Raw genomic sequence first — 13294 nt, 5'->3', positions numbered from 1 at the left:
TTTAGAAAAAGAATATTGGCATTTAATTTTAGAGTGATATGGAGATATCCTTAGATATATAGTCTCAAAGAATTCTAGCAAGAAGATAAATGAATACAAAGCACTTTGGAATAAGGGCTGTAAAGGTGAGTTCACAATTTGGTCAAGTTTATTGCAAATATAAAATTTACTATTGTGTAACTAGGCAAGAGCTATAAATGTTTACCCCTGAGTATCAATGAGAAACCATGAATCACATTATAAAAGAAGAAAGCCTTTAACATGAAATATAGAAATCAAATAAACAATTAGAAAAGGAGACTTTTCAAACTAAGGTAATGTGAAAAGCAGAAGAAAGTGTTTAACAATAAAGATTCTCACTAGATGCCATATTAACCCATTGAATAAGAATAAGGGATATAAAAAGAAGCACCTAATAAAAAAAGATCTTTTGGAAATTAAAAAAACAGCAGACGTTAAAAATTCAACAGGAGAGTTAAAAGATAAAACTGAGGAAGTCTTTGAGAAAGTAGAGCCATAAATGAAAAACAGGGAAAAATTATAGAATTAAGGGATTAGTTTAGGAATTTCTGCATTCAGATAGCAATTACTCCAGAAAAGGGAACAGAGAAAACAGAGACAAGGGAAATGCCAAAGAGCCTAGTCCAGGATGTATGAGAAATTTACAGAGATTATTTAAAATCTCAAGAAAACAGGAAGAGGCCTCCGCCTACACTCAAGTTGGGATGACAAAACCCAGATTATCTCCTGTCTCAAACAGAGATAAAATACTTGCAATGATGAACTTTAAGACATTAGACATCAGACTATTATAAAGATTAATTGCCAGAGATGAGAGAGAAATGAAGTGCCCCCCTAGGGAGGCTCCACCTTACTGTCTTGAGAGTTCCCAGGCTGCAGTGCTGCTGGAGAGAATGCAGGCGGACTCCAGAAGTGCCTCTAAGTGAGAGCCAGAGCACAATCCCAGTGAGACCAAGGAGACCAAGACAGAACCTCAGACACTTGCAGATGGTCAAAGTGAAAAACTATCGGAATGGTTTAGGGACTCCTGGCTGGTATTACTGCCTAGCCGGGGCCAGTGCCTGCTTCCACCTGCCAGGCAGGAAGAACTCACAAGTGCAGAGCATGGGGTAGGATTCTCAAGGAAGCTTCGCATCCATAATGGGAAATGCTTAGCCTTAGACTAAGCAGTTTCCAGACTCCCTGGGATCATAAACAGAAAACTTGGAAGGATCAAATTAACTATCCCAGAACAAACGTCAAGAAAAAGAACAACAATAACAATGAGATGAAATTCACATTATTTGGCATCAAAATAAAGATCATCATACAATAAAACAAGCAGGAAAATATGATTTGCAATGAGAAGAATAATGAACCAATAGAAGCTGAGCCTGATACGCAGAAAGAAACATTAGGACAGTTATTAAACCACTATCACAAATTTTCCAAAAAGTTAAGAAAAGGCATGTGAAATTTTTTAAAAAGACATATATCAGACTTTTAAAGATGAAAATTATGGTGGCTGAGTATGAAGGAAAAAGGAGAATAGGTTAGCAAAATATTTTTGAGAACATAATAGCTAAATATTTTCCAACATTTTTGCAAGGATTCAAGAAAGTTAATGAATCATATGAATTAGAAACATGAGCAAAATTATACCAAGACACATAACAATCAAATTCTCAAAGTCAACAGAAAATCTCAAACACAGCCATAGGGGAAACATGAAGACTCAAACGTAAAAGCAATAGATTTCCCATTGGAAACAACAGAAGCAGAAGGACACGGAGCAAAGTCTTTAAAACAGTGGGAAAAAAAATATGATCAACCTTGGGTTCTGTATCCAGAGAAAGTATCTTTCAAAAATGAGAACAAAACATAAGTTTTCCTGACATACAGAAGCTGAAGGGTTCTTTATCATTTTATCACTATAAAAAGTACAAAAAAAAACAGGTAAAGGGAAAATGGTATCAGGGGAATCTGATTTTTTGACTAAAGAATATAGAGTGCTAGAGGGGCTGACATTGTGGTGCAGGAAGTGCTGTCTGGGACACCAGCATTCCAGAAATTGCATCTTTGCAAGTTTGTCAGTTCAGGCCAGTTCATTTGCAAAGTCAATCAGTGGATGAGAGATTTTCTCTCTCTCTCTCTCTCTCTCTCTCTCTCTCTCTCTCTCTCTCCTCTCTTTAACTTTCACACTAATAAATAAATCTTTAAAAAAAAAATGAGGTAGAAATGGTGGTGACGAACAGGGGTATACATATACATACCTGTTTTCCTCTTGTTTAAACCTTCAGGGCTACGGGCCCGGCGCAGTGGCGCAGTGGTTAAGGTCCTCACCTTGCACGCCCGGGATCCCATATGGGCACCGGTTCTATCCCAGCAGCCCCTCTTCCCTTCCAGCTCCCTGCCTGTGGCCCGGGAAAGCAGTCGAGGACGGCCCAAAGCTTTGGGACCCTGCACCCGCGTGGGAGACCTGGAAAAGGCTCCTGGCTTCGGATCAGCATAGCATCGGCCCGTTGCGCTCACTTGGGGAGTGAATCATCGGACGGAAGATCTTCCCCTCTGTCTCTCCTCTCTGTATATCAGCCTTTCCAATAAAAAAAATAAAAATAAATCTTCAAAACAAAACAAAACAAAACAAACCTTCAGGGCTAGCGTTGTGGCACAGTGAGTTCTGCCACCACCTGCAATGCAGGCATCCCATATGAGCACCTGTTCAAGTGATAGGTATTCCACTTCCTAGCCAGCTCCCTAGCTAATGTGCCTGGGAGAGCAGCAGAAGATGACTGCTTGGGAGACCTGAGTGGAGTTCCAGGCTTCTGGCTTTGACCTGGCCCAACCTCAGTCATGGTAGCCATTTGGGGAATGAACCAGAGACAAGTTCTCTCCCTCTCTCTGTAATTCTGCCTTTCAGATGAATAAATAACTCTTAATATACATAAACCTCTTCTCAATGACTGTTAAGAAAAGTGTTAACATTTTATTATGAAACGTATAGAAATGTGCATAATTAACATAAATGTTAGGAAAGTATTATGAAGTTCTTACGTATGAAGTGCTTCAACATTGCTTGAAGATAATTTGTAATAAGTTAGAGATGTAGAATATAAACTCCAAAGTAAATACTTGAGAATGGCCCCAAATGGTCCAAATATGATGGAAATTACAGCCCCACAAACATAAGCAGCTCAATAAAACTCAAGCACAAAAAAGTAAAGAAGTCACACCAAGGAGTGTTATGATCAAATTTCTCAGCTGGTGACAGGGAAAATCCTAAAAGTAGCCAGAAGGTGAAGAAAGGACACAGTACCTGGAGACAAAACTGACAACAGATTTCTCATTGGGGAAAATAAATATCTAAGCTGAAAGATGGGCTGGCAATATCTGAAACTACCAGGGGGCAAATCTGTGAAACTAAAAGTCTTTACTCACCAAAAATATATATATTTTTAAAAAGAAGAGCAAAATAAAGTATTTTCCAGATAAACAAAAGCTGTAGCAGTCCATTCCCTGTGGATGATACTTCAAAATACGTTGCTGGAAGTCCTGCAGGCACAGTGATGCCACGTAGGAGACGGTATTTACTCCAAGACATGAAGAGCACCAAAGCAGAGATTTTGTGGGTAAATACATAGACTTCTAAAATTCTTCAAATCACATTACAATATAATTTACTGTTTAAGGCAAAAAAAAAAAAAAACCCTCTAATGTAGTACGAGGTTTAGAAGTAAAATATGTAACAGCAGTACCACAAAGTCCTGGAGGGGACAGATGAAACCTTGCTTTAAGGTTCTTGTCATATATATAAATAAGACAGAATGCAATCACTTGATAACATTAACAATATGTACTTTAAATCAAGCACTAAAATAACATGACAAATAATAGAAACTAGTAAGGCAACAAATTAGATAATATGAAGTAATCAGAAATAACTACAAAGGGGGAAGTAAAGGAGGAACAAAGAACAGATGGAGCAAATAGAAAACATGCCAAGATGAGACACTTAAACATAACCACATCCATAACCACATTAAATATGAATGTTCAGGTTATCAGAATGGATGGAAATGCAAGACCCAATGATATGCTGCCTACAAGAAATGCAGCTTAAATATAAAGGTAAATTGTAAATTAAAGCAATGGAAAAAGATAAACCAGCTGTGTCAACACCAAAATAGATTTCAGAATAGAATAAAGAATATTACAAGGGATAATGCCACAGAATAAACTAATCAAAAGGGCATGCTCATCCTAAGTCTTTTTGTCCCTAATATGGAGCTTTAAACTACACAAAGCAAGAGCCCAGCATTATAGGCTAGCATCTGAAGTCCTCGCCTTGCATGCATCAGGATCCCATATGGGCACTGGTTCTAATCCAGGTGGCCTGGGAAAGCAGTTGAGGATTGTTCAAAGCCTTGGGATCCTACACCCATGTGGGAAACCCAGAGGAGGCTCCAGGCTCCTGGCTTTAGATCGGCTAAACTCTGGCTGTCACGGCTGCTTAGGGAGTGAACCAGTGGACAGAAGATCTTCCTCTCTGTCTCTCCTTCTCCCTGTGTGTCTGTCTTTCCAATAAAAAATAAAATAAATCTTAAAAAAAAAAAATAAAGTACACAAAGCAAAACTGACCTAAAAGTGGAAACAGACAAGTCAGCAATTTTGTGTACATATTTCAATATCCTTTTTAAATAATAGTTAAGACCGGAGTCCAGGAAATCAGCAAGGATAGAATCTACTTGAGCAGCACTATCAACCTGACCTAGTTTTCATCCAAGAACAGCAGAATGCACATTCCTGTCAAGTGTACATGGGACATTTTCCAAAGACAGGCCATATTCTCTGTCATAATGAACTAACTTTTGATAAGAGCTTATTTATTTTTATTTATTTGAAAGACTGAAAGAGAAATCTTCCACCTGCTGACTCACTCTCCAAATGCCTGCCACAGCCTAGGCCGGTTGGGCGGAAGTCAGCAGGCTGGAACTCTACCCAGGTCTCCCACACGGGTGGCAGACAACCATGGACTTCCGCCACAGGCTGCTGCGTCCCAGGATGCGTTAGCAGGGAAGCTGGCTTAGCAGCAGTGTCTCCTGGATTTGAATTGACTCTCCGCTGTGGGATGCAGGAATCCCAAGCAATGGTTTCAATCACTGTGCCACAGTTCCTGCCCCATCACAATAAGTTGAAAAGGAGTCAAGCCATTCTACATATGATCTCTAATCAAACTGGAATTTTGTTAGAAATCAATAGCAGAATTATCTCTGGAAAACCCCAAATATTTTGAAACTAATAACACAATTCTACATGAATCAAAAATAATTTTTAAAAAGAAAATTCGAATTTTGAAGGAATGAAAATGAAAGCATAACACTTAAGAATTCGTGAGCTGCAACTTTCTGAGATTAATAGCACTAAACACCTGCATTAGATAAAGAAAGGTCTAGCGACACCATCAGGAGACCGTCAGACCTGTGTCTTGCTCAACAGTGTTTGAACGAACAGGCCCGTGGACTCCCTTTCACCAACTTCAACTGCCTTTCCATCTCTTCTCTTTCTTTTTTAAATATTTATTTGTTTTTATTGCATAATCAGTTATAGAGAGGAGGAGAGGCAGAGAGGAAGGTCTTCCATCCAATAATTCACTTCCCAAGTGGCCGAAATGGCTGGAGCTGAGCCAATACGAAGCCAGGAGCCTGGAGCATCTTCCAGGTCTCCCACATGGGTGCAGAGTCCCAAGGCTTTTGGCCGTCCTCGACTGCTTTTTCAGCTCACAAGCAGGGAGCTGGATGGGAAGCGGGACCCACCCAATCCATATGGGACATGGATTAGAACCAGTGCCCATATGGGATCCTGGAGCATTCAAGGCAAGGACTTTAATTGCTACACTATTATGCCAGGCCCTAAAATGAGATATTTTTATGTAGAATTTTTCATGCTGCAACATGAGAAACTCAGTACATTAAAGTTCAGTATCCTTCAGACTTGTCATGTATGGGTACTTGGAAACAGCTGCAGCTCTCACTAGCTGGGGACACAAAGCCCATCAGCATTAGACATGCTGTAAAGGCATAGCTTTACAAATAATGGTATTCACTTCTTTTTTAAGATTTATTTTGTTTTTATTGGAAAGGCAGATATACAGAGAGGAGGAGAGACTGAGAGGAAGATCTTCCGCCCGATGGCTCACTCCCCAAGCAGTGTACAACAACCTGACATTAGTGCAATCCTTGGTGTCTAGAGGAGTAAAGACATCTTCAGAAAGTTCAGGGAAAATGTGCATAACGGGAAAAAAGCATGAGCTTCCAAATTTTTGCACCAAATTAAATTTATTTTAAAATTCATTTCTCATGAACTTTTGTGACACTTTTATGTATGCTTAGAAAATAGCATGTGACAGCAATTACAAGCTGAACACTGAATTAAATTTACAGCATAAATTTGAAGTCAGCAGAAGTGAAAATTGAAGTGTCTTTCAGGAAGTAGATAATATCACAATCAGAAATGCCAAGTGATGCAAATGAAAGGGAAGATTAGAAAAATTAGAATTTCAGTTTCGTCAGTCAAGTTATGAGATCCTAAATGCGTGATGTGATTCGATGTAACTTAAAACATGTAAAGAGCACCAGAGAGTGTTTAAGATTCATGAGTGATGCAAGGACACACCCAGGCATATCACAGTCAGAATCTGGACAAGCAAGCCAGCAGGAGTCACACTCAGAGACGGCCAAGGCATGGCTGAAGATGACATGAATGTGTAGACAGACAGAACGAAAAGATCATGGTGGTGAGAGAGAAAATAAACCAAAAGGTCATTCTGGTGAACATAGCTTGGAGCGAGCTTCCTTATTTTCTGTTCCTTCCCTAATCTAAAGTCTCATTCTGGCTCCAGAGGAGAAAACGAACGAGGAAATGAGATTTATTGCAATTAGATTCTTTAAAAATGGAAATTCAATAATGTTTCCTCTCAAGGGAATGAAAGTACAGTGCAGACTGAGCCTGGCATTTATCTAAATTTCATTCCACTTGAGGTAAAATAGCCAGAGATAGCATGATTTATACCTGTACCAGGAAAATGTGAGGATGTCTTTGACTAGTGATGTCTTACCAAGAAACAAGGCAAGGATGAGATCACTAAATAAGGAAATAAATAATCTTAAGTTTCAAAATTTCCTATCACTGGTAGAAGGAGATTTACCCTACCTCTTATTGCAACTGGCTCCACTCCTACTTATGGGATCCAGCTTCACCCGAGCAAACTGATTCAGTCCGTGTTCCACCAGTAGACCTTGGGACTTCCCAGCCTCGCACCTGGGAAACCCCACTTAGTAATTACCCGTAGTAGCCTGCTGGGTGGTGAGCCATCGCCAACGACCCTTTTGTTATCTCTCCTGTCCTAAGTAAATGTTCTGTCATTCGGACTACACTGTTCACTGAATAGCTTTATTTTCTTTCAGTGTTTTGGAAACATCCTACTGTCTTTCAGATTCCATTGTTTCTGCCTAGAAGTCAGCTGTGAATTTATGGCTGAGTATCTTTGACCGATTTTTCAGAAGTCTCAACTATTATTAACTCTCAAATCCTGCCTATGTCTCTTCCCTCTGCTGTCCTTCTCTGGCTCCTTTCTATAACTTCTTTCTCACCTCTCCTTTTGTGTTTTCTGTTTTTTAATCTACCAATACTATATTTTGGATATTGTCTTCTAAGTCTTTGGTCCACAGACGCCCATGAATTCTCTCTAAAGCTGTCTATTTTTTGAAACCCATCTACTAAAGTGCTAATTTTGATATCTGTATTTACATTTCTACATTTTGCATGTGTGTGTGTGTGTATACACAGTTTCCCTGTTGAATTCCCAGCCTCATCTTCATTTCTCAGTGAACTTAACAAGGATAATTATTTTAAGGTCAGAATCTTCTAACTGTATTCTGTAGATCTCCTGTGAGTCTACCGGTTTTTGTTGATTTTTTTTTTTTTTTATGTTGTCTCATTCCAAAGTCTGGTTAGTTTTCTTTTTTCTTTCTTCCTTTTTTTTTTTTTTAGGTGAAACCCACTTAGCAAAAACAGCCATTTAAAAACACACAGACCTGTGGCATTTCATAATTTAGTGTTGTGCAATCACTGTGTCTGTTTAGTTGCAAAATCTTTTCTTCACCCCAGAAGAAAACTGTCCTCATTAGCCAGTCACTTTCTATCACTTTCTATCCTCCCAGAGTCCCATGTAAACACCAATTTTCATTCTGTCTTCATATTTGAAATGAGCTTCTTGGAGGCAGCATGTAATTGAATGTTGCCTTTCCTGAGTCCCCTGAACTGTTGCTTGAAAACTTTCACAGCAGTAAACGGGGGCAATCATTTGTTTCTCTTATCCTGAAGACCGCTGTTCTTTGTTCCCTGATGTTTAGTATCTTGGACATCATTTTTTCATACATTTTGTCCCATTTTCTTTCTTTGCTTGTTCCAGATGTTAGGGCAAATAAGGTTACTGTGTTACTGCGGCTTAGTTAGGAACAGCAGTCTGCTGCCCCTTTAAAATGTAATTAACTACTAGAAAAAATGTAATTAACCAGTTTAGCAGTTAAATTCATTCTATCCCATTTTCATCATAGCTTTTTTTTTTTTTTTTGGTAGCTGCATGGTGGCATTTTATTACATTTCAATGAAGATTTTGACCATCCTGAAATATTTTCCTGGTAGCTTGCACTGTTAATCTCCTATGTCACCAGCAAATGCCAGTGTCCAGTTGCTGTTATCTCCTGTGTTTATGAAATGCTGAAGATGTCCCCAGTCATCTGGTGTACTGTGACTGTCATGGGTCCTCCCATCCATCCTGGCACCACCAGTGTGTGCCCATAAACCCAGCATTGTTGGTTTTTAGGTGTTTGTAGATTTCTAAAAACCATCTGCACCTACATGAAGATACTTCTTTCTCTGATTTATTTTTTTTTTTTAAATCTTGCCTCAGCTTATAGGCTTCTCAATGCCCCAGAGGCTGTTTGTGCCCAGATTCCCTTGGAGTGGGACTTTGAGAACCACTGGTATATATGTGTCCAGAGGCCATCAATCATCTTGTCAGAGGCAAACATCAGAATAAGTTTCTGCCAGGCTAGACATCGCCTGCCAGACTAGACATCACCCTGACTTTAGCTATCACCAATGAGCATTTAAACAGCAAGTGGGCTTTTTGTCAAGCTCCAGCCTCACCCATCACAAAACACCTGCTCTGTCATTGCCCCATCCCTCCCTGCCCTTTCTCTGTCAATTCTTGAAAGGGTTGTCTACACTTGCTCTCGCTAAGCCCTGCCACCTGGCCTGATGGCAATCTGGCTTCTACACCCCACCCTAGACTCCCAGAGCATCTCTCACCAGCTCCTGTGATCACCCTTCAGGTCTCACCACACTTGCCCTGGCAGTATCTGAAGTTGCAGTCCCAGCTTCTTTCCTTCACGGGTCTCTGCCTGTCCTTGCCAAGACCTCCTGTGTAGAGGATGGTCACTGCCCTGGATGGAGGCATAGAGGTGAAGAAGAAAGAGACTTGATGTGGCTGGTCTTTGAGCAGACCCTGACAGGTTTGCTGAAGAAATCACTAGATTGACTGGAAGATAATGGGGACACCGAGGACATACCTGTCACTTCTAGGTGTGGCACCACAACACTAACAAGTCAGTGGCACTGGTATATCAACACTAGACATGTAAAATATGCAAGTCAAGAGATTCCCACATATAACTTATTTTCTCATCTGACACTTTGTACAAGTTCAGAGCAATCTCAAACTGGAACACTAAGACTTGTGCCAAATGTCCAAGGGGCGTGTGATCGTCTTTAACGTGTTGACGCTGCCATCTGGGGGCAGAGAGCTGCTCAGTTTGCTTTGCTTTGTGCTTGTGATCCAGAGGGGCCAGGGAAGACAAGCTGGGTCTCAGCAGCAGGACCTGCCAACCAGTCCGTCCAATTGCCAGTCTCAGCATGGACACCTCCCTTCCTGTCCTCCTTCTCAGCTGAGCTAGAAGCTGCCTTGCCAGGAAGTCATCCTCCACCCCTTGCTGTCCCTTAGGTGTAAACCTCATTTTACTGTGACTTGGGGACTCACAAAGGCTTCTTTCTTCAGATGGTCTGGAGGTTTCTCATAGGCAGGGCCAGCCGCTGCGGGCATCTGGCAGAGCATTTGTAAAGTGAGGTTTGTCTGGGGGTTCCTGCAGACTGCTGGGCAGGGCGGTGGCCACTCACTCCATGTCTGCCAGCCATGGAATGCTGCTGAAGAACCCTGAAGTCACACCAAGCAAGGAGTTCTCTACTCTGAAGGAAGGAAGGAGAGGAGAGAAGGCTGTGGGAAAAGACCTCAGTCCACACACGTGCCTTTCCCAGGAGGCCTTGGAGGGCCACAGTGATGTGGGAGACAGGAAGGGAGTCAGTCCGGCCAGGCCAAGTGACAGTCCAGCCTGGGTCAGCTTAGTCTGTGTGTGAGAGAAAGAGACAGAGAGAGACAGAGACCAATCTAAGGGGTGGGCACCCTGCAGCATCCAGCCACCCAAATCTCTTTTGAATCTGTTCCCTGCCCCTTTGAATTGAGCTTTCTGAAGGCTTCGTGCCCAGCACTCTGACTAAGCTCACCCTCACTCACCTTCCCCTTTCTGTGGAGACTATTGCACCTGCCTGACCTTCTCCTGACCCTCAAAACAGCAGACGAGCCACCACATTGCCTTGGTTCTTCATCATCTCCGTATCTGTCCTCTCACTCCATACCTCGGGTCCTGAAACCCACATCTTGCTGCCACCAGTAAAGATACCACCTCAAAAGTTTACTGTCTGTCCCCACTGTCTCCTCAGGTGTCTGTCCCCTTTCAGAATCCCTGATCCAACATCCCTCCTCAGGGTGTGGTCTCCCAGGCCAGGGTCTCCCTTCCTTCCTCGTTGGACTACCGAAGCCTCCTCGTTCCTTTTGGTAGCTTGCACCCTTTTCCTTCCTAGGAAAGAAACCTGGTGTGGTGAACCAGAACCATCCATTTGTCACACCAGAAGAGACAAGAACATCTGTCTTTCCTTCCAGAAGTCTCAGATGGGCACAGCCCCGCCAGGCAGGCTTACCATGTTCCCTGACTAGTTCCCATTCGCTCTCCCAAGCAGTCCATGTTATATTGCCATGGCTAGAAGGTTTTATCATCCTACCTCAACCCCACCCCCAAGGATGCGTGTATTGGATGCTAGGTCTCCAAGGTGGAGATTTTGGAATATTTAAAGGAAAGTCCGTGGGCCACTGGAGGCATTGCCCTCAAGAAGAGATTAAGCTATTCTCAGGGGGCATCTTGCTCTTTCCCAAGAGAATGTTGGTATAAGGATCATGTCTGACCCCTCCCTCACTGTCTCCCTCTCTGGCTTCCTGTATCAAGATGTAATCTTAGGGGTGGGTTTAGCGGCTGTTTCTGTAGGGAATTTGCGGGCTTGCTTCTGTGGAACTGCACCATCTACTGGTTTGTGTGAGAGCTAAGGGTGAAGATAGGCTGAGCCAGGCAGGACCTGGGGACTCACCTAACACTTGCAGAAGCCAGACTTGGAGGAGCACGGGCTGGTCCAGGCTGTAGCACCTGCTGGCACATGCAAAGATCAGGAGTGTAGATAGACCACGCCAAGCAGGGCTACAGAACCCGTAGGCATGAGTGAGATCTGGGGATGGAAGCAGACCTGGTAGGGAATCTTGGAGAACTCCCCTGCTAGGCTGTAGCTCCTGTTGGGGAACATGAATAGCCAGGGTTTGGGGCAGGCAAGGCCAGGCAAGGGTGCAATACTGGCCAGCATATGTGTGAACTGGGTCTAGAGGCAGACCAAGCTGAGCCAGGCCAGTTCCCACTGGCACATGTGAGAACCAGGATGGGGTGTGGACCATTCCAGGCTGAGCTAGGCTGCAAAACTCATTTGCAAGAGCTAAGACTGGGGGCAGGCCATGCCAGACTAGGTCAAAGCACCTACCAGCATGTGAAAAATCCAGGGTCACAGAGCCTGGTAGGGAAACTCTGGGGACTCTCCTGTTGGGCTGAAGCTCCCATTGATGAGTTCAAGAGCCAGGGATGCAGAGAGGGGACAAAGGAAGTGGGGGGAGGGGGGAACCTGGCTGGGCAAGGATGCAGCACCCATCAACATACACAAATGCTGGATTTGGGGGTGTTCCAGACTGAGCTGGGCCCCAGTACTTGCTGGGACTTGCAAGGACCAGAATGGCTGAAAGGCAGGCTGTATGAGGCAGTAGCACCCTTTGACATACATGTGGGCTGGGTCTGGGAGTGGGTTTGGCTGAAATAAGCTGCAGTACCCATGGCTATGCATGAGAGCCAGATGGGATGTCAGATGGGCCAACACAGGCCAGCATATGCAGAAACCAGGGCAGTAAATGGGAACAGGATTTATTTAAATTGAAAGAATGCATTCAGGCATCAGTACAATCTCAGAGAGCTGCCCATGAACAGCGTAGGAAGGGAGGGAAGTATAATTGTCTTCTTAGAGTTGCATCTACAAAAATCTATGAAATCTGCTCACTTTATATTAACATTATTGAAATGAAACAAAACAAAAAGATAAGAGGAAAAGGGCCATCCCCAGATACAGTGATCACCTTTATAGGGTAGGGATGATGTCCTAATTGAATGTGCAGCTCAAGTGGAATTTAAGTGGGGTTGAGCTCAGTGAGATCCTCTGTGAAAATTTTATAGCACCCATGTGGAACTCAGTGTAAACATGCTCGTTATGGCATCTTCTTTCTGGTGTAGGAAAGACTTGGGAGTATCATGGGAAATTAGGAAACTGGTTTGGCATGTAGGGTGGAGTTAAAGCACAAGGCTAGAGACAGAAATTGTGGGAAAATCTTCCAGCTCATTCCTCCCCCTAATTCTCTGCCTATTTTGAGCCCATTATCATTATTGCAGAAAGAGGTTGGAAAGGCAAAGTCAGAAAAAGGAGAGACAGAGAAATCTTCCATCTACTATTTCATTCCCCCCAAACGGCCAAAATGGCCAAAGCTGAGCTAATCTGAGGCCAGGAGCTTTTCTGGGTCTCCCACATGGGTGCAGGGACCCAAGGATTTAGGTCATTCTCCACTACTTTTCCAGACTGTAAGGCAGAAACTGGATTGGAAGTAGAGCAGCTGGGACTCAAACCAATGCTCGTATGGGATACAGGCCCTGAAGGCAGAGGTTTAACTTGCTACTCTACTGTACCAGTACTGTGGGGTCTGCTTTTTATTCCAGATCCTTGCCTGCTACCCAGTAAAACATTCTTTTAAAAAAAAAAGATTTAT

Source organism: Ochotona curzoniae, unplaced genomic scaffold (genome assembly GCF_017591425.1).
Source record: "Ochotona curzoniae isolate NIBS_2020 unplaced genomic scaffold, NIBS_Ocur_1.0 contig_43, whole genome shotgun sequence".
NCBI lineage: Eukaryota > Metazoa > Chordata > Mammalia > Lagomorpha > Ochotonidae > Ochotona > Ochotona curzoniae.
Note: the sequence above shows the minus strand (reverse complement) of the source record.